Source organism: Lathyrus oleraceus, chromosome 7, assembly GCF_024323335.1.
Source record: "Lathyrus oleraceus cultivar Zhongwan6 chromosome 7, CAAS_Psat_ZW6_1.0, whole genome shotgun sequence".
In the NCBI taxonomy this organism is placed as follows: domain Eukaryota; kingdom Viridiplantae; phylum Streptophyta; class Magnoliopsida; order Fabales; family Fabaceae; genus Lathyrus; species Lathyrus oleraceus.
The window spans coordinates 162,628,276-162,650,030 of NC_066585.1; the positions used below are offsets into that span (position 1 = coordinate 162,628,276).

The 21,755-nt window shown below is 36.4% G+C and overlaps 1 pseudogene; it reads left to right on the top strand.

Moving 5' to 3' along the window:
* Window positions 1-17,804: 17,804 nt before the first annotated feature.
* On the top strand, window positions 17,805-19,735 carry LOC127102619 (lon protease homolog 2, peroxisomal-like; annotated as a pseudogene).
* The last annotated feature ends 2,020 nt before the right edge of the window (window positions 19,736-21,755 follow it).

The following is a 21,755-nucleotide window of genomic DNA, read 5'->3' on the forward strand; positions in this document are numbered from 1 at the left end:
ATAAATCAAACCTATGGCTAATGTATGAAAACTTATCAAGAATGGACAAAGCCACAAAACAATTGAATGAGTGAAATTAATCAATTAGAATTTATTCACAAAAGATGGTCAAAGTATGATTAGAATTCATTTCAAAAGAAGTATTATGAAAATGAAGTTTGGAAAATCAAAGGCCTAAAGCCTAGGTTTCTAGTTTGAAAACAAAGGAAGATATTTGCACAATAGTTTCAGGTTTTGGATTAATATGCAAATGGAGGTTTAAAGAAACAAAGATGGGAGGGTGAGGGAGTAAAACTTCTTAGATGTTCACCTCTTGAAATCATATGTAGATGATTCAAGTGATTCCTTTGGAATAGGCAACAATGCAAATAAGCAAATAACAAGATGGATAAAGTAAACGGATACCGGATGCCAATCAATGGACTTATTCCAATCTCCTAAAACAAAATGGATACCGGATGCCAATCAATGGACTTATACCAATCTCCTAAAATAAAATATGGATACCAGATGCCAATCAATGGACTTATACTAGTCTCCTAAAACCAAGAAAACATGATACCAGATGCCAATAAATGGACTTATACTAGTCTCCCACCATATCATAGGAATAACTGCCAAGTAATGGACTTATGCTTGTCTCCTCCATGGACAAAGCAAAATGCTACAAAGTAGAGTTATGAAATGATATACAAGTGATGATGATAAATGCACCAAGGCACACTCAAGCAAATATGTACAGATGAATCAAGTAAGCAGACAAACAAGCCAATTAGCACACACTATATACAATCAATTAGGCTCAAGCAAGGTTAGGCTTTACAGCCAACTGGAATGGGGTAATTTGTGCTCTTAACCCTAACATTGAGAGTTAGGGTGAAGCAGATGAAATGGAGATGAGGGGTGTGCCTCATAGCTCTTATCCCTGGTCAGGGAGAGCTTTGATCAATGGAAGGTGTGGGAGTTCAGAAAGTTGGAACTCTTCTCCACAAATAGACTCTATAAGATCTTGGGTTAGTATTCACAATGCATCAACACATGGTGTGAGCAAAGTGAATGACACACTGAATAGCAGGAGATGGATTACACATCTCTTTTGTCTGCCAACTGCCTCATAAGAGGACTTTTCCTTCTTGGCACAAAATTAAACAATCACAAGCATTGCCTCTTAAGGAGGACTTCAGACAGGTGCCTACCAATAACAGTAGGTCTTCCAGACTACATGAAGATTAGAGATTATACCTAAGTGGTTAAGCAACCAAGCAAAGCAAAGTTCACAATGAACTTAAAGCAACTTACGTACCTGTGGAAACATCAAACAAATCAGTACAATGCTCAGACAATCAAACAACAGTCAATAAACAGCAAACAATCCCAATGTACAAAAGGTGTAAGCCAAAAGTCAAACTCAAATGAGTCAACATCAATCCTACAAAACACACAAAGATTAGTAATCAAAGGCAAACATCAATGCTCAAATGGTGAAGCATCAACAACTATGGAACTTGGATGTTCAACCTGAAATCAAAGCTCAAATGTAAGTCACAAACCACTAGGTCCAAGCCTAGGGTCAAAGATGGAGAAAAAATTTAAAACAGGAGCTGAAATTTAACATGAATCAACTTCAAACACATCTTGAAACATTCCAAAAGGTCTTACATCAATATCATTAACCAAAAGCATTTCATGATCAATTGAAGTTCAAGGCAATTTTAAAGCTCAAATGTGGTCAACCAGAATGAAAAATCTCAATTAAATCAGAAGTGATTCAAATAATTCCAAGAAAATTCATGATCATTCACAACATTCATAACATGCATCATACAAAAAATCAGAAGCATTGGATATCATTTGGCATGGCAAACTCATCATACAAGTTGAACATCAAAAGGTGTGACACAAATCGTCACACCAACTTAGAACAATCATAAAACAGAAATGACAATTTATAAAAATACCAAATCAACACCAAAATGTCAAGCAATGTGTCTAGTTTCATCATGCAAAATTTCAGAATCATTGGATCAAAGACCAGCATTTCACAAAGGTATAAGCATGGCAAGGTCAAATAAGCATACATGTTCAAACATTCTAGCACAAAAAATTATCCAGCCAAGCACAACTTGTGAAATCATGATGATAAAAAACTAGAGAGAATAAGGATCATAATGCAAAAAACCTGGTAATTTTTGGATTAATTTTCAAATTGATATGAATTTTTAAAGATGAGAAAAATTAGAAAAAACATATGAAACATGTATTGGAAATATGGAGGGAAAGTGGAAAATAATGAGAAGCATTTGAAAATAAGCCACAGCGGGGAATCGAAGTCAGACACAATTCAAATGTGGCGCGCTCAATCAAACGACGTCGTATCATCACCAAACCCTAAAACGCGCGCATGCATGGCATTTAAAAAAATCCGTAGGTAATCCTTATGAACTCCTAGCTAAATCCGTAGGAAAACTGGAAAATGTATGAATCTTCATGCGTTGAAGATGAAGATCATGAAGATCTTCATCTGGATTTTCCAGAAAAATCCAAAGTGTCCAGAAATCAAAATTGAGCATAGCATCATGTAGGTCTTTCATCATACATCAATAATCCACAAACATTTCATGCAAAAACAATCAAACACGCACGGATCGAAGAAGACAAGATTCAACATCAAAAATTCAATCAATCGTATCTCACTCAAAACAGCACCAATTTGCACGATTCAAAGCTCATAATGATCAGCATACTTAGATCTACAACATCATGGCAAAAAAAATAAAAAATAAGAGAGTTGATTTGTAACCTCTTGAAGAGCAGAACTGGATTTGGCTTGATTCAAGGCTGTGATAGCTTCAATATTCCTCTATGATGCTTGTATAAGTGATTGAAAGAGAGAATGAAGCTCAATTGCACACGATCTCAACAAATTTTGAAGTTACCATGGATGCTTCACTCTTCAAGTATGCTTCAATATGGCACGGTTTCCTTTGATTTCACGTGCAAACTTGTTCAACAGAAGTTCAGGATCATGAATCTAGCATTTGCCATGGCTTGGATGTGAAGAATTTGGAAGAAATTTTTGAGAGAAAAATTTGGAGAAATTTGGATCTAGATCTGAGTTTTTGTGTTAATGCTGAAAACAGTTAGGTTTTAGTTTATATATGCAATGCTAATCATGCTCTAATCAGGTTTAGATCAAATGCAAATGAAATTAGCAAGTTATGGAGTGTAAGTGCAAATTGGTTTTTCACCTCTATGCATGAAATGCATGTGTGAACAGTGCACGAAATTGGTTCATTTTCACTCAAACAAGGCCCATGCAAGTTTTGGAAATGGTTTTGTAAGCTCATAACTCACCAAAATGATTTTATGGAATTTCCTTCTCAAAGCTTCATGAATGTGCACATGATCATGCAAGTGAAATTCATGTCATGTAATGGATGTTTTGGAAAGTAGAGGTCAAGATGAACAAAATGCAAAAAGAGCCACTCATTTTGGAGCTTTGGTTGAAAAGTTATGTCCATTTGAAGTTCCATGCATAGTTTGCCATGTTTTGATCATATCTCCTTAACCACACGTGAGAAATTGATGATCTTGGACTTTGTGGAAATGGGAGAGAAAGATCTACAACTTTCATGTTCAACAAAATTTCATTTGAAGCATTTTTGATGATGTAATTTGAAGTTGAAGTTGGGCTAAGACCTTTCCATTTTTGGCAAATTCAAATTATAGGTCACTTTCTATTTTTGGAAAGTTTTGACCTGACTTTAAATTCTTCAATGTGAGTGTTTGAAATGTCAAATGAGACTTGTTTGAACATGAATGAAGTATTTCTAATCACTTCCCACCTCCAAATCCACAGTTGACCTTGCAGTTGACTTTCAAGGTCTTCAGTTGACTGGGAATTGTTCTGATGAGATTCAAGCCTCTACCACTTGGGATTTTGCTTCAAAATAACATCATAGCTCATATGAACTCTTGTGAATGATTGTGGGGTCTAAATTCTCCAGAATGGCCACCATCAATTGCTCAATGACTACCTTTGACTCTCTTGGCCTGGGATTGCTTCATCTGCAAGACAAAGGTTAGATGACATATTTTTGTACTTTTGGTTAGTGATTAAAAGAAAAGCAATGACATACAAATGCAAACAATGCTTGGTGATAAAGAATCACTCTCAAAAAGATGACCCACCCACAAGGGAGGAAGCAAGGTGTCCAATGATCCTTGAGGCAATGCAATGTTATGATATGATGCCATGAGGGATCTTAGGGACAAAATTGGGGTCTTACACAAACAACGAACATGGATTGAAGTAGTTAGTCTCCAAACCAAAAAATAAACAAGATTGAAGTGGTTAGTCTTTTCACCAAAAAGTGAACAGGCCTGAAGCAATTAGTCTTCTCACCAAATAGAGATTTTTCACATGTTAATCTCGAACAAAGATAGAGTTTTGAGTTAGATATGCTCCAAACTGAACCAGGGTTTTACACAGGCTGACCATAAACTGAATCGTGATTTTTATCGAGTTGATCTTGAACCTACCGAGCTTTTACACATGCTGAGATTTTACACTAGGTTGATCTTGAACTGATAGAGCTTTTAAATGGTGTGATATCAAGAACGTTTGTGAATATTTTTTGAATGTTGATATCAAGAACTCAAAAAAGAGTTTATCTTCAATGGCGGAGCTCACAAACAAAACGAAGACTAAGACTAATACCCCAAATATAAATAAGAGCTTTTTAAGTGGTTAATCTCCCAACCAAAATAATCACTTCCTACAGAAGAATTATTTACTCAAGAGAAAAATATACCCTTGATAAATTTACAATAATTCCTTCACCCAAAATAATATCCTCGTTGATACTCAAGAACACTCTCAAAGCAATATGGCTAAAATATGTGAGAAAAATAAGAACAATTTCGATAGGCGATGAGAAAAATAAAATGTGAGTATTTTCATGTTTTTGGATGATTTGAAATGATAAAGAAACTTTCTATTAATAAGAAAAAAAATGGTGTAAATTTGAAAATCATCCATGGACCAAGGAAATGACCTAATCGATTAGGCAAATCAATTAGGAAATGCCAAGAATCGATTATGGATGCCCATAATGGAAGGTTTAAATATCGAATCGTTACCACTATTTAAGATATTGTCATAATAAATTATAGACATGATTAGGCATCATATAATCGATTAGGTATATAATTTAGTCGATTAAATAGTAGCAAAAAGTCTCCTAATTATTAGAAACTTCCCAAGTTAACTGGCTACGCTCCAAAAACATTTTATGGTGATTTTATAAAAGAGAGGTTTCTCAAAGTTTTTAGTGTGTGTGTGTGTATGTTTGATTCAACCATATTACTTCCAAAAATTCCTTTGTGTCTTTAGAAGACACTAATCCCTCAACTGGACATGATATGGATATCTTTCATACTTAGTTCCCTTCACACTCTAAAGCTTCAAATCTTCTTGATGACGGTTGAGATATTACTAAGTTAATTACCATCATCTAAGAGTTGAAGGTTTAAACTAGCTATGATCATAAACATATGTCTAGCTTGGTTCTATAGGATAAATTTATCAATCATCTTGTGTATCTTTGATCACTTGAGCTATCTTCAACATTTTCTTAACTTCAAGAGATGTCATCACTAAAACTATGTATTAAGAATCAAATCCATGTCATCATCAAAACATGAGAAACTAATGACTGACTTGCATTTTGCTATCCATATGCTTCATGATCTTGGATCAGTTATTAACTATACCTGCAAGCACATAGATCCACAAATATGCCCTCATTTTTCTAGGGGCGTCAGGAGAATTCTATCAAGGGAATCGAACTCTTATGATTAGTTCCAGACGATGCATGAGCCTCTTTGTGAGGATCCGATGTATGTTATCGTCTCAAGGGGCGACACGAATTCCTTCACGAGGATCCAACATGTAATTGCCTCGAAGGGTGTCAAGGTTTCCTTCACGAGGATCCAACATGTAATCTCCTTGAGGGGTGGTATAGATTCCTTCATGAGGATACAACATGCAATCACATCGAGGGCCAACAAGGATTCCTTCCTGATATATGCTTGTATACTCCTTATAGGCCCACTTTTAAAATACCTCGACCATTGCTTTACATGTCTTGTGATTGATATCATGATATATCTTGTTTGATGTTTTGACTTGATGAACTTTTCAAAATTATTCTTCAGGCATTTTTTCTTGTATGCTTGTATGATCCACGTGTTATGAACTATTCTATATTCCATGCCTTTTGCCCTATTCTTTATTGATGTCCTTGATTGGTGTCTTAAGATATTTAAGTTTGATACATGGTAGTGATTTTGTTCATATGCTCGCTTAGTGCATATTGTAATCCATGATATTTCTTGCATGATACTTGTGTTTATGTTTCAATACAAGGGAAATTGATTATAGTTGACTTATTGTCATGTGCATATTAATTGTGTGTGTTTGTAGCTTCATTTACCCACCTTTTTCCCTTTAGCCCCTTCTAAACACTAGTCCAATCTTAGAAATTTTCAAACTTGAGCTTCTTTCATAAAAAAACCTTGACTTTAGATCATTGAATTTTCAAACTTTCTTTCTTCATAAATGCTTCAAAAACACTTTAAGCATATCAAATTCTTTCTATAAGACTAAAAAACACAAATCTCATTCAAAAATTTTGCCACTTGGCCTTTTTTTCCCTTTCATTTTAAACCATTTCTCAAAAGAGACTAGACATGAATCATCTTTATAGTTGAGATATAAATCTCCTACCCCATAGTAATGATTGAAATTGATGTTGATTCTTTTCCATATGAAGGAGTTAGTGGCATACTTGTAGATTTTAGATCCAAGTTGGATCCCTTCCTTCATAATGATGCAAAGGTCCATATTATCATATTTGTGGTGGTTTAGATGAGTATTCTCCTTAAGATGACAACTTGCCTCTTCTTGTAAAATCAATTAAACAAACCCTTTTGTTATTTTTACCTCGAACTACGGGATTTTGATCCTTCATTGGTACGTAGGCACAAGACTTTATGTATTTTCAAATAAAAAAGCAATAAAACACATTTCTCTTCTCATCTCCTAAATATTTATCAAACAACAATAACCAAACACAAATATCTCAAGAGGTTCCTATAAGTTACTATAGATGATTAGGGTGCTAGTACCTTCGCTTTTCATAACAAACCCCCAGACCTTCAATCTCTTTATTTCACTATTTTTCATTGCATATTCATGGGTTATTTGATCTTTTCCCCTTTCCCTTGGATAAATTAAAGTTCGGTGGTGACATTTTGTTTTGCGAGTTAAGTTAACCTAATAGTTTGGTCTCCGATTCTCACCGCGACAAAAATGACGACTTCACTGGGGACCTCCCAAAGAAGGTTAAACCTATCTTGTATATATTTGTGTTACTATATTGTTTAATATATTTTTTGGGTTTCTTTTGGTGATTCATATATGGTGAGATATGTCCTAACCCAGACTTGAGTACATAAATAAGATAGGAGAGTGGTATAGTTGAGAAAGCTTGGGTGGAGTAATCCCGAACAAGCTGACTTGAGAATCCCCCACTCAATGGAAGCCCCTTTAAGGGTATTCTTTGTAAACGAGTAATCGTGAAAGCATTTCTACTTTCGACCTGGGAGCCTGAGAAACTGAAGAATTTAGTATCCCTTTACCCCCACTTGTCCTTTTGGACGTAATGCAATTACTATGAAGGTGTAAGCATGAAATAGTTGATACATGATGCTACATTCAGACGAGGTTCTCTTGAGAATATTATTGATTTCCGAGTAATTGGTGTGCTAGTAATATCCAAAAGATGGAATAATGGCTTTGGGAACCTTGTTCTATAGGTACAAAAAACCTTAGTACATACCTTTTGGGATGGTTGAACCCATGACTCCATGATCGTGACGTCGAACCTTTGAACCCCATATGTTTGTGCATCCATACAATCATGCATTCATTCATCATTTTAACCAAGTTTTCAAGGAACTTAGAAACACTTGTTGCAAACATCACAAAAACTTTTTTACCATGGATTTTGGAAGAAGAAGAACTCAAAAGTACACTTTCAAGAGTCCTAAGCTAGAAGATCTAAGAGAACTAAGGGATTTGGTTGTTGATCCAATAGGTTTTAGGGATAGATATGGGAGACTTCTGTCACTATTGAAGACCAACATAACAGATGGAATTATTGTTACACTAGTCCGGTTCTATGATCCATTGTATCATTACTTCACCTTTCCAAATTACTAGCTTATATCCACATTAGAGGAGTATTCCAATTTACTTGGATTACCTATTTCTGATCAGATCCCATTTTATGGATTGGAGGAGATTCCCAGGGATAAAATTATTTCTGAAGCTACTCATTTGAAGATGTCTGAGATTAAAACTCATATGACCACCAAGGGAGGTATTCTTCGGTTTCCAGCTAAGTTTCTGATGGATAAAGCTTGTTACTTTGCTAGTATGAAGAGTATGGATGCTTTCAAGGCTATTCTTGCCTTTCTCATTTATGGATTTTTCCTTTTTCCTAATGTTGACAACTTTGTTGACATTAATGCTATTAAGATATTCTTGATTGAAAATGCAGTTCCCACTCTACTTGCAGATACCTACCATTCCATTCCATTCATCTCATGAACTCTTATAGTGGGGGGATGATTATATGTTGTGTGCCTTTGCTTTACAAGTAGATTATTTCTCACTTGCCTCGGTCTACTGCTTTTTGGGATCTTAAGGATTGTCTTTTATGGTCATAGAATATTATGCCTCTCACATATTCTGATATTGAGTGGTATAGTCATGCTTACGATGAAGTGAAGATCATGGACAGATGTGGAGAGTTTCCTAATGTGCTTCTTCTCGGTACAAAAGGAGTGTCATACCCCGATTTTGGCCCTGAAATTTTTTTCCCATCAATCAGTCATTTGCATTTCTCTTCATGACCATTTCACATTTAAACTCTTCACCTCTTATTGAGAGATCTTTCAATCATTCATGTTTATTGATTTCTACGAAGTCATTCATTTGGAAAACAAGGAAAAGTTGAAAAATCCAGAAGAGTATTCTCAAATGTCATCCACAAAAACCATGCCACATATAATTCCATGATAACCGTGTTTGCAAAAAAAACGGCAGAGTTATTGAGGCACAACAATTGTTGGATAAAATGTCTCACAAAAACATTATTTCATGGAACACCGTGATTGCTGGGTATCTTCACAACAACATGGTGGAACAAGCCAATAAGTTGTTTGATATGATGCCTGGGAGGGACAATTTTTTGTGGGCTTTGATGATTACTTGCTATACGCGTAAAGGGAAGCTTGTAAAGGATTTGGTTTCTTATAACTCTATGTTAGCTGGATATACGCAGAATAGGAAAATGAGGTTGGCAATGCGGTTCTTTTTTTCCGAGAGGATGATTGAGAGGAATGTGGTTTCGTGGAATTTAATGGTGGTTGGGTTTGTTAATAGTTGTGACTTGAGTTTTGCTTGGCAGTTTTCTTTGAAAAGATTTCAGATCCTATTGCTGTTTCTTGGGTTACCATGTTGTGTGGGTTTGCTAGACACGGAAAGATTTTAGAGGCTAGGAAACTCTTTGACACAATGCCTTGTAAGAATGTGGTTCCTTGGAATGTGATGATTGCAACCTATGTCCAAGACTTACAAATTGATGAAGTTGTTAAGCTGTTCAAAGAAATGCCGTATGAAGATTGTGTCCTGTGACAATTAAGAGCGTCGTAGTGTGTAGTGAGTAGTGTGTAGTGTACGACACAAATCCTCTTTAATTGTGGCTATCCTCCCAACCTTACCTCACCCTTTACATTAACACTACTCACACACTTCGTAAATCATAAAAAAAAAATCAAAATTCAAACTACACTAATCATGTATATTTATTCTTCATCGGTTCCTCGCTGGATTCAATTTCTCCTCACTGAGAAATTCTACAACGCCTGTTTAATTCATCCAGAAACAAAAAGAATGAAAAGAACGTGTATTGTTTGGATTGTTGCATCAGTCTTTGTCCTCACTGTGTTTCTCCACATTCCTCTCACAGACTCTTACAGATTAGAAGATATGTGTATCACGATGTTGTAAGAATGGATGATGCCGCAAAACTAATAGACTGTTCTTACATTCAATCCTACAAAACAAACAGTGTGAAAGTGGTGTTTTTGAATCAAAGGCCTGCATACAAACGAGCATGTGTCAGTTCGGCCAGTTTCACTGAACCTCCTCCAAATATTGCTCTCTGTATCTCAAGCCACACCAATTCTGCGGTAATTGGACAACAATGTAACAGCAGGTCTGATTTTAGTCTTGGCACCAAACTGTCTTTAACTTCTTCCAAACACTTGAAATCAATAAAGCGACTCAAGTTTTAAACTCATAAAAAGCAAGTTTGCGATATAGGATATAAGCCATGAAGATTTTGACCCAACCATATGCATATTCGGGCCATTAAAGCGAGTCAAAGTTCAGACCAGTACTAACCTGATGAGCAGAAGAGGTTTCACTTTTTCAATAGCTTTTTCTTTCGAAAGTTAACTGATTTAGATAGAGATCCTTCAAGTGCTTCTGATGGCAGTGCAGCTTTTCAACGTGTACGTAAATGGACAAGGAAAGTTAACCTTTCTGAAAAAAAGAGTATATCGTGATTCCTGTAAACTACAATCTTCATTGGATTTTGATTGTCATCTGTTATCCCGGGGAAGTGTCGTGTTTCAGAGATGAAGAAATTAAAGAATCTTCCAAAGTATCTTGCATCTTGCACATGGACTCCTTGAAAGGACATCATAAAGGTCTTGAGAATATTATCCAAAGCTACCTGTGTGAAGAACAGAAAGAGCTCGTTAAACTTGTTGATGTCAAACTCGGTCAAGAGTATGAACTTGTTGTCACTACTTATGCTGAACTATACCGTTATAGAATTTGTTATGTGCTGAAGGTAGTTGGATTCAAGAACAAAGCACCACAGTTCAACTTTGTATGCAGAGAAACATTGTATTAAGCATTGATGCAGACAAAACCGACGAGGTTGAGCTTCAGAATGCGATGGCAAATGCTATGACACATTTAGTACCATTCGGCGCAACGGTGTCGGAATACACAAACTACAGCAGTAACATGTAAGACCCCAATTTTGTCCCTAAGATCCCTCATGGCATCATAATATTGCAGTTGCATTGCCCCAAGGATCATTAGCATCTTGGTTCCCTTTGCCTTTGGATGAGACCTCTTGTGATTGGTTTGATATCACCGGGCATGCTTGAATTATATATCATTGCTTTTCTCATTTTATTTACTAACCAAAAGCACAAAAATATGTCACTAACATCTTTTGTTTGTAGTTTGAGCAATCACAAGGTCAAGAGCTTCAAGGAGATCCTTTGTGCAGAGATATGGTCAAATGAAGATGAAAGCAAGCATGGTAATGGTTCCCAAAGCTATCATCCATCAAATGTGTCTCCCTAACATCTCAATTCATCATTTTGATCAAGGAAAGTCAAAGGGTTTGAGGTTTGTGTCCCAAAGGAACCCTAATTCATCTGTGCACCACAATGCCTTGCTCATGAAGCAACCTCAGCCCATGGTCAAATGCAATCAAGGGAAGTTCTTTAATTCATCATTTCATACATATTTGAACTTATTTGAGTGCCCTCAATCATCAATTCATCAAGATATGAGTCATGGACTTGAGAAGTTGATCAGTCAATTCATCTGACTATTTTGAAATGCACTGAGGCCTAACGTTTTATGTGTTGGTCAAATGGAGATGATTCCAAAAGAAATAATTTTCTTAAGGACAATATGAACAACTTTCATGTTCATCAAAAATTTATTTGAAGCTTGGAAGGTCATCTCCCATTCCAATACATTATAGGTCATTTTGACTGAAACTCTAATTTTGGGTCAACTTCACAAGGACATAACTCATTCTTTTTTTATGATTTTGAGGTGGGATAAAATGCATTGGAAATATTAAGATGTCTAATTCAAATTTTATGTTGAACAAAATTTCAAAATCTCAAAGGAAATACATGTGATAATGCAAGACATTATAGGTCAATTTGGGCCAAATACATTAAAAGGCAAAAAAGTCCAACTTCAAGTGCCCATAACTCTTTCATCAAAATTCCAAATGATGCAAAATTTAAGTTCATTTTGATTGTATTGAAACGATCTACAACTTTGATGTTGGAGGTTTTTTCAATTGTGGCTTTCATAATCAAAACAGAAGGGCTTGAACATTGGCCAAATTTAGAAACTTTGCCTTTACATGTTTTGCACCTTGCACTTTAAACTCCAATTTCACCAATTTCCACACTTCAAATGGATTTTTTCCCAACATAACAATTGTTCCTTACATCAAAACCTTTCCAACCATTACTCACATGATCATGTTTGGATTTGGTAATTGGTATTTTCAAAGAGGGAAAGTTTTTGGTTCAATTATGCATAACATGGTGAAACTTCATATGCAAGCAATTGGAGTGCAAACCACACGTCCAAACCTTCTCCAAATCATTTCAGTATCCATTTGTATTGGCTTTTGGGGCCTCCATGCGCCTGTACAGGCCCATGCATAGAGGCCTTCAATTTTCATGCACACGAAATTCACCTTGCTTGCATCAGGTTTTGCTATAAATAGAGGTGCATACCTCCATCATAAACCAACCTAAAGGCGCCTGAAACCCTGCTAAAGTGATTCCCCAACCTCACCAAAGAAGCTATTTCAATTTTTCTTCAAATTTTTCAAATCCAAAGTTCAACTACATCTAGTTGAATCCTTGGATCTAAAGCTTCTAAACCTTCATCCTTCAGCTCATTGACCTTCTATTTTGGCAAAGAAAGCAAGGAATCGAGCTCAAGTTTCCAGAAATCAAGGTTGTTATGCAACTGGTTTTTTCTTCGAAACTCATTATGTATTGATCTATTTGATTGGATATTATGTTGGCTGAAGTCCTCTCCATAGAGGCATCATTGTTGTGCATTCAATTTTCAAAATCTAACAAGTTCATGATGAACACCACAGAACTTCCATCTATGATTTCTCTCAATATAGAGATCTAGAGTGGAATTGAGTGGCACAGGGATGATGTACATCATCCCAGCTTTCCAAAGATGTATAGATCGCGTATTTTGGTTAAGATTTGATTGTCTGCAATTTTGGCCGGAAAACACAAGCTCACCGGAGAAGAAGGTGGCTCCGGTGGCCGTCCCATTGCCAGTTTGAATGTGGATCGTTGGATTGAGTTTTCCAGATCTAATCCTGGCCCTCGCTTGTTATGACTTTCATTTATTCAATATGTTGCGCGTGGACTTGGACTTATGGTGGAAGCGCGCGTCTGGAGCGCATGATCTGCCAGCTCAATTAATGAGCTCAGATCTGACGCTCCTGGTTTTTTTGAATTTTGAATTTTCTGATTTAATTTCTTTTATTCCAATAATTTTCAAAAATTCATATCTCTTTTATTATTGGTCCAAAAATTATGGGACCAATTGCATTCTTCTCCAAATAATTTCTAGTTTCTAATTTTGATTTTTAATATTTTTTATTTCATCATTTGATATTTTTTGTGAATTTTCTTTTTTCTGGTTATTTTTAATTCATTTTAAATAGTTTTTGATATTCAAAAAATACAAAAATATTTTCCTAACCTATTTGAATGATGATGGATCTATGAAAAATATTCTCATCAATTTTTTAATTTATTTGAGATTTTAGTTCAATTAGGTTATTTTTGTTCATTTTTAATTGATTAAAAATAGTTTCTGACTTTTAAAAATGCTGAAATTTTTTGGTCAAACTTTGTTTGACCTTGTTGAACTTAGGATAAATCACTTGGACCTTTCAAGGTTGATTTGAAGTGATTTTGAAATTTGACCTTTCTTTTATTTTTAATTCAAGTTTATTTTAATATTAAAAATGCCAAAAATATTTTGTTTATTGTTTGATCTCCAATCTTCATCTCACTGCTGATTTCTTATTTTTTGACTTTGACCTTCAATGTCACTTGGTCAATACACATGAATTGGTACATTTTATTTGACCTTATGCATTTTGATCTTTCCATTTTCTTATCCATTCTTCATCTTCTTCTTATTCTTCTTCTCTCTTTTTGATCAATGAGTTGAAGGTTGATAAGTTAGCATTGATTAGGGAGACTTAACCTTCCTTGATTCAAATCTAATTCATCTTGATCAATTGATCAAATGAATGGCTTTGCATTAAGGATAGGTTGTTTTCTAAATCATGCAAAAGGCTTAAACCAATACAAGATCAATTCTCTTTTCCTTTTTGGCATGGAAAGTTGTTGGAACTTGGTTCACTAATCAAGACTTCTAACTTGTGTTGTTGCCTACATTATTATTGACCGGCCTCAGATAGTTGTGACTTCTACATAAGTCCAATTACGATTGCTTAACATAGCGCTAAATTTGCCTTATGACACACTAATTACTAACACTAACCATTAACAATTAACATTTACTTTTTGCTCTTTACTTTTATGCAATTTACTATTCTTGCACATATTATCCATTTGCTTTTCTCTTTGCTCACTTGAGCACATGTTTATGTTAATGCCATTTGCCTTTTGCTCACTTGAGCACATAATTGTGTGTATACTATTGTGCTTGTGTTTTTGTTTTGATTGTTGTGGACCAAATGCAAAGAAGTGGACTTAGATCTTAGGATTTTTCCCTATGCAAAGAATGGAGAAATTGACTTAGTTTCTAGGACATTCCATATGCAAAATTGGAGCAAAAAGATCTTAATGATGAATATGGGCCAAGCCTCTAAACTCACTCTTGTCCATTCTTGATTTGTTTCATAAAACTCTTTGATGTGTGTGTTCTTGTGCTAGGGGTTCCCACTTGAGCTTAATTGAAGAACCATTACCATGAGCTCCCAAGAGAAAGAGAGATCCAAGATGCATTGAGAAGTTTTCTTCCAAGTTCACCTTGATTGATGATTGCTTGAGTTTATGCTTTGTATGTTTGCTTATTCCAAAGGATGGGAGCTACTTGGATCATCAATATGATCTCAAGAGAGGAACTCCATTGTGGTTTTGTTTCTTTATCCCTTACCTTTTTGCTTTACTTAAGACTTAGACCTTCTTCTTCTTCCCTCCACTCTAACCCAAGCCAAGACTTTTGTGAAAACACTTAACATTTGTTTTCAAACATTAGAAACCTAAGCCTTATGCTTTTGATTTTCAAACTCTCTTTTCATAACACTTATTTTGAATTGAATATTTAAGTCAACTTTGACCATTTTGTATACACTTCTAATTGGTAAATATAACCCATCAAAATGTCTTTTTGTGGTTCCAATGGCCACTTCTTCAATCAAATTTTTTCATAACCTTTAGCTATTAGGTTTGAGTTATCTTTGTGGTAGATGTAATACTCACCTATATCCTTAGTGATGGACAATGAGTCTTCCATGCTTATTATAGGGTTAACCCCTCACTAGCATGTTGAAGCTATCCTCACGTGGTGGATTTGTGGTTTTAGGTTGAGTTTTCTCCCTTTGATAACAAAAGACCTTAAGGCTTTTGGACCAATCAATTCACTAACTTGTTTTGAGATTTTTACCCCGAACTACGAGGTTTTGATCCTAATCTTCTTTTAGATGGTACGTAGGCAATGGGTTTATCCATCCAAACACAAAAATAGAAATAAACTTGTACATTCCACTCTCATCTCTTCAATCATGTTTGCACAAACAAAATTTTCACAAAAGACAACAACCTTTACAACAAGTGTGAAAAGGGCTCCCTAGGAGTACCTAGGATGTTTTGGGTGCCTACCACCTTCCCATTACATAACCAACCCCCTTACCCAGATCTCTGTTTCTCTTTTACTAGTTTTTGTTAAAACTTTTAGGTTCTTGTTCGCTTTCTAACCATTCCTTTGGATAAATAGAAGTGCGGTGGCGACTCGACTTGTATGATTTACCTTGGATTTAGTCAATATCTCTAATGGTAACGAATACCCCTCTACACAACAATAGCAAATGATGGTGCATAACTCGAATGGAGATCAAAATCCAGTGCAAGCTGCTGCCATGCAAATTGCATCTAGCAACGATATGGTTAGTGTAAATAGTTCTGTCAAGTCAGCGTCTGTATCAACAACCGCAAGCACTATTGTTGGACTTCTCCACCAAAACCCTGTGATAATCAAAGCCAAAATCAAAACGTAGAGTAAAAACCAAAACGACAAGTGAAGTTGGATTCAAAACAGCAAGCCAAACGCAGTGCGAGCAAAGGTGAAACAATGTGAAAATTGAAATGCAGTGCAACATCTCAAAGGTTCTGTTTACCTCATTGCTCTCCATAATTGGTGGAGAGTTACCTGAGCAGAAGGAAGCTCGAAGAAAGCACAAAGATGGAAGCTTAGGTGTACCAGATCAAGCCTCTCTTGTAATCTTGTTTTACATGGTTTTAATCCAAGCTGAAATAAAACAGAGCCATGTTATCAATAATAAGGAGAAGAAAAACATACACAATTCTTGGTACAGTGGAAAATCCAAGAGTGATGGTGTTGTGGCTGCAGAGGGGGAGAATCCTGATCTTCAGACGCTCTTTAGAAGGTTCTGGAAAGTGGTTGCTCCTTAATGGAGTTCTGATGATAAGGTCCAAGCAAGATTGCAGTTGGCTAGTGTTTTTATTCTCACTTTGGCTACCATTGGAATTAGTGTTGGATTCAGTTTTCTAGGGAGAGATTTCTATAATGCACTTTCCAGATCAAGAGAAATTTACGAAGCAACTACTTTACTGCTTAGGTGGCTTTGCTGGAGGAATCCTGGTGAGCACATTGCTGCACTTTCTTAGTTTTTTTGTATTGAGAGATTATGCAAGAGAAACTCTTTCATTGAGATGGAGGTCTTGGATGACGAGGTATTACATGGATCGCTATTTGAAAAATCAGACTTTCTATAAACTTCAGTCACAGTCAATTATCGATAATCCAGATCAGCGAATTGTTGATGATCTAAGTTCTTTCACCAGAACAACCCTTTCTTTCTCTTTGACACTATTCAACGCTGCCGTAGACTTAATCTTATTAAGTAACATCTTATATGGAATATATCCTCCACAAGAGAAACATGAAACATTACTGGAGATAGAAAATTCGATTCTCAAGACACCAAGTGAATCTACACTTATTAGAGACTTATCATTGGCAATCAAGGAAAAGGATAATTTACTGATAATAGGACCGAGTGGAAGTGGAAGAACTTCTTTGTTAAGAGATATGGCTGGTCTATGGAAAACTGGAACTGGAAAGATCATATACTATGTAAAAGAAGGGGAAGACACTGGGAAATCAAGTTCAGATGTGCCTCCAATGGACAGTCAAGGCCACCAAGATCATATGCATGGTCAATTTCCGCATCACATGTTCCCTCCTTGGCCTATTCATTCTCCTCAGAGTGCTTACTTGATTGCTTAGACATATCTTCTGAACATATTGCACTCGAGATTGCCAACCGCGTTGAAGCTGCAATTTTATGTATGGCGTCGAAGAGCTCACCAGAATGCGCCATGATCTAAAATTCTGCATAAACATCAAATGTAGCAATTATGCATAAATTCACCAACTCTGTCATATGCCATGAGAATCTTGAGCAAGGACTAAGAAGCTTACCATTTGTTATGACATGAGATTCCTCAAACCAGTATGCAATCGAGCGTTGTAGTCGACATCGATTCTGTAACATTTTATCTCCAAACAAGCCAGGTAGAGCATGCACATGATCCTATTATGCATCTCCTTCCTTGCACTTGTTCTCATTCCCACAGCATCTCAAGGTGCAGGAGCCAATATTCTAGAGCAAAGTTCAAAACTTCAGGACGGTTCATCAGATTCTCTCAAGCCTGATACCAAAAAGCAGAATGACGTTGTTCATCGGCACAACAGGGGGGTTGCTGCCCGACCATTACATTTATCAAGGGGAGTGGAGAAACCAAGTGGAAGGGTCACATATACCGTTGTTCTTGAAGGTTTGTGTAGATTTAGTGTCCTGGAACTAAGCATAAGAGGAATATACCAAACTGCAAAGATATCTTCCCTTGAGATGACTATGACTGAGATGGAACAAATAGAGCAAGACCCAGATTACATAATGTTGTCTCGCCAATTCAAAGCAATAATAACGGAGCTTATTTCTATTCTGGAGTTGAAACAAAAAACTGGTGGAAGAACCAAAGTCCTTTTGGACAACGTTCCTGTTCACAAGTTAGCTGATATATTTGTTGCAAGTTTTGAGATAAGTTTTGAAGAACAACTATCTATGTTGGATTCAGTTGACCCTAAATTAAGGCTTTCAAAATCAACTGAGTTAGTTAATAGGCATTTACAGTCAATACATGTAGCTGAGAAAATTACACAGAAGGTTGAAGGTCAATTGTCAAAATCTCAAAAAGAGTTTCTTTTGCGTCAGCGGATGAGGGCTATAAAAGAAGAACTTGGTGACAACGAGGATGATGAGGATGACTTGGTTGCGCTTGAAAGAAAGATTCAGAGTGCAGGAATGCCGCCAAATGTATGGAAACTTGCACACATAGAGTTGAGGAGGCTTAAAAAAATGCATCCTCAGCAACCTGGGTACAATAGTTCGCGGGTTTACCTAGATCTTATTGCTGATCTGCCCTGGCAGAATGCTAGTGAAGAGAATGGACTAGAATTAAGAGTTGCACAAAAGCGACTGGACAGTGATCACTATGGTTTAGTGAAGGTCAAGCAACGGATTATTGAATACCTGACAGTTTGCAAGATGCAAGGGGTCCAGTATTGTGCTTTGTTGGACCACCAGGTGTTGGGAAAACATCCCTGGCATCTTCTATTGCTGCTGCTTTAGGCAGAAAGTTTATTCGCATATACCTTGGTGGAGTCAAGGATGAGGCCGATATTAGAGGACATAGGAGAACATACGTTGGAAGCATGCCTGGGAGGCTTATAGATGGATTAAAGAGAGTAGCTGTTTGCAATCCTGTTATGTTGCTTGATGAAGTTGACAAGACATGTTCTGATGTTCGTGGAGATCCAGCTTCAGCATTGCTAGAAGTTCTTGATCCAGAACAAAATAAAACATTTAATGATCACTACTTGAATGTTCCGTTTGATTTTTCCAAGGTAATTTTTGTGGCTATAGCAAATAGGATGCAGCCTATTCCTCCACCACTACTGGATAGGATGGAAGTGATTGAACTTCCTGGATATACACCTGAGGAAAAGCTCCAAATAGCCATGCGGCATTTGATTCCAAGAGTTTTGGACCAACATGGGTTGAGTTCTGAGTTTATTCAGATTCCAGAGGCAATGGTGAAACTTGTCATTCAGAGGTATACCAGGGAAGCTGGTGTGAGGAATCCGGCGTGTGATGTTACACCTGCTAATCTAATTTCTGGGATCATCGCTGAGAAGGGTGTCATTACAAAGACTACCGCTGATGGTGTTTTTGACATAAACGTTTTCGTACAGAGAACAGGTTGAGGGTGGAACCTATTCAATAAATAATCTTTGGTTATGAAGAGCAAAACACATTGCAGCAATTGCAATCCTCCATGAGCATAGTCCGTAGCATTCCAATTCATCACCACGACATGTCCTCCTGTAAGCATCAAATAACACGGTTACATTTCGATAACCTCAGGGAAAATGTATATTCTATTCAAGTGAAATACACTGCAGTAAATAAGCTTCTTACCAGCAATAAAAATTCTTGGAGAAGGAAAGGATTGAAGGAGGGACCACGAATTTGGGTGAAGACAAAAAGTCTCAGAAGTGTCCGTGCAAACACTCACCTGCACTCTCAAAGGTAATGTCACCACCAACGTTGAAAAGGACAGAAGGGAGGGACCACATAGAGAATTTTTGGAGGCCTCTCGCAATCTGGACGACTACAAAAGGAGACAAAGAGAGCCGAAAGAACCCTAATTTTTGAGAAGAGCCGCTACTGTTCAATAACAAGGAAGGAAGAGCTCGACGAAATAAAAAAGCATAGGACGAACGGGAGCTCACAACAGACGAACAAGAAGAAAGAAAACGTCGGGCGAAATGCTTACCGACATCCGTCGGTCAATCTCGCCCCAATTGGTTAGCTTCCTTTTCAAGTTTCTATTTTCATTTCTCCGTTTTAGCTTCCTTGAAGCTTCCATTTGTTTGGTTATCTTGCTGTAAAATTTTGATGTTCAAAATGGAAAGAAAAAGGATCTCTGGTTATCCATTGCTACTGTTTTCAACTTTGTGTTTTATTAAAAAGGTTTGATGTGTCTTTTTTTTTATGTTATGTATTAGCGTTTGAAACCATATGACAAGGATGCTTATTCGGCGGAGTCGGTAAAAGGGATGGTTTGGCAAGCTTCTAGTCTTGAGTTCAATACCCGTGTGCGCCATATTTGATTTTTGCAACACTTTAATTTCTATTTCATATTTCTTTTTAATCCCCTCATAATGTTTACCCCTTTTATTTATTTTAATTGTTAAACATCGATTTTAATTTATGGACTCAACAATTCCCATGTTATTTATCCATGATTATTTTTATCGATACATTGATGGTATTTCGCCGCGTTTTGATTAATCACATATGACATTTCAATTATTGTCAATATGTGCAAACCGGCTTTGAGCACATTATCTAGATTTCTTATTTGCTTTTCAATTTCCATCTGCCTTGCACGTCATTTCGTTATGTGACTTTGATTCGCATCCTCGCATCCCGATTTTTATCCGTGCACGTTCCGATGTTGTTTCTTTCAATTAAATTTTTGAGTGTTTTGTATATATAACTTGTTGTGTTATTTATTTTCTTCACATGGCTTACTCTTGGGACTTCTTACAATGAGATAATTCTCTTGCACTTACGCTCATACATTGCATTATTTGTTGTTTGGCCCCGATTTAATTATTTTATTACTTTGAATCCCCATTCGATAAAATGTACCCCACTCCCCTGGCATGTAATAATTTTACTATTTTATTTCTTTATTGCTTGACTGTTTAGTTAGCTACTAACACAAAAAATAAAATCAACCATTTCCAAAAGATCAAAAATAATGACTCGATCCAACGTCGAGTATTTTCTCAATTAAACAAATCAATCAATTTCTCCCTCCCATTCCATTCCATTTTTTCAAACTTTCATCAAACGCTTGATCCAACGTCAAGCCATTTTTCATAATCAAAAATCAACAAAACTTAATTCATATTTAAGACCTTTTCAATAAAGATGGAAATGGAACGTGGTGGATACCACGCACTCCTGAGACTAGGGTTCGAGACGGATGTCTCGCCTATCCTAGCTCTCGCCATCATCCAAACTTATCTATTCTGTTTCTCTCAAACACTCATTCAAATCTTTCTCAATCGCTCATCAAATGCTTGATCCAACATCGAGCCATTTTCATAATAAAACTCAAAAAATACTTAATTCCTATTTTGACACCTTTTCAATAAAGATGGAAATGGAACATGGTGAATACCATGCACTCCTGAGATTAAGATTCGAGATGGATGCCTCGCCTATCTTAGCTCTCGCCATCGTCCAAAATTGTCAATGCAGTTTCTTCAAACCCTTTCTCAATCAAACCTCAAAACACTTAATCTTTATTAAACACTTTTGCAAATAAGATGGAAATGGATCGTGGTGTATACCACGCACTCTTGAGACTAGGATTCGAGATGGATATCTCGC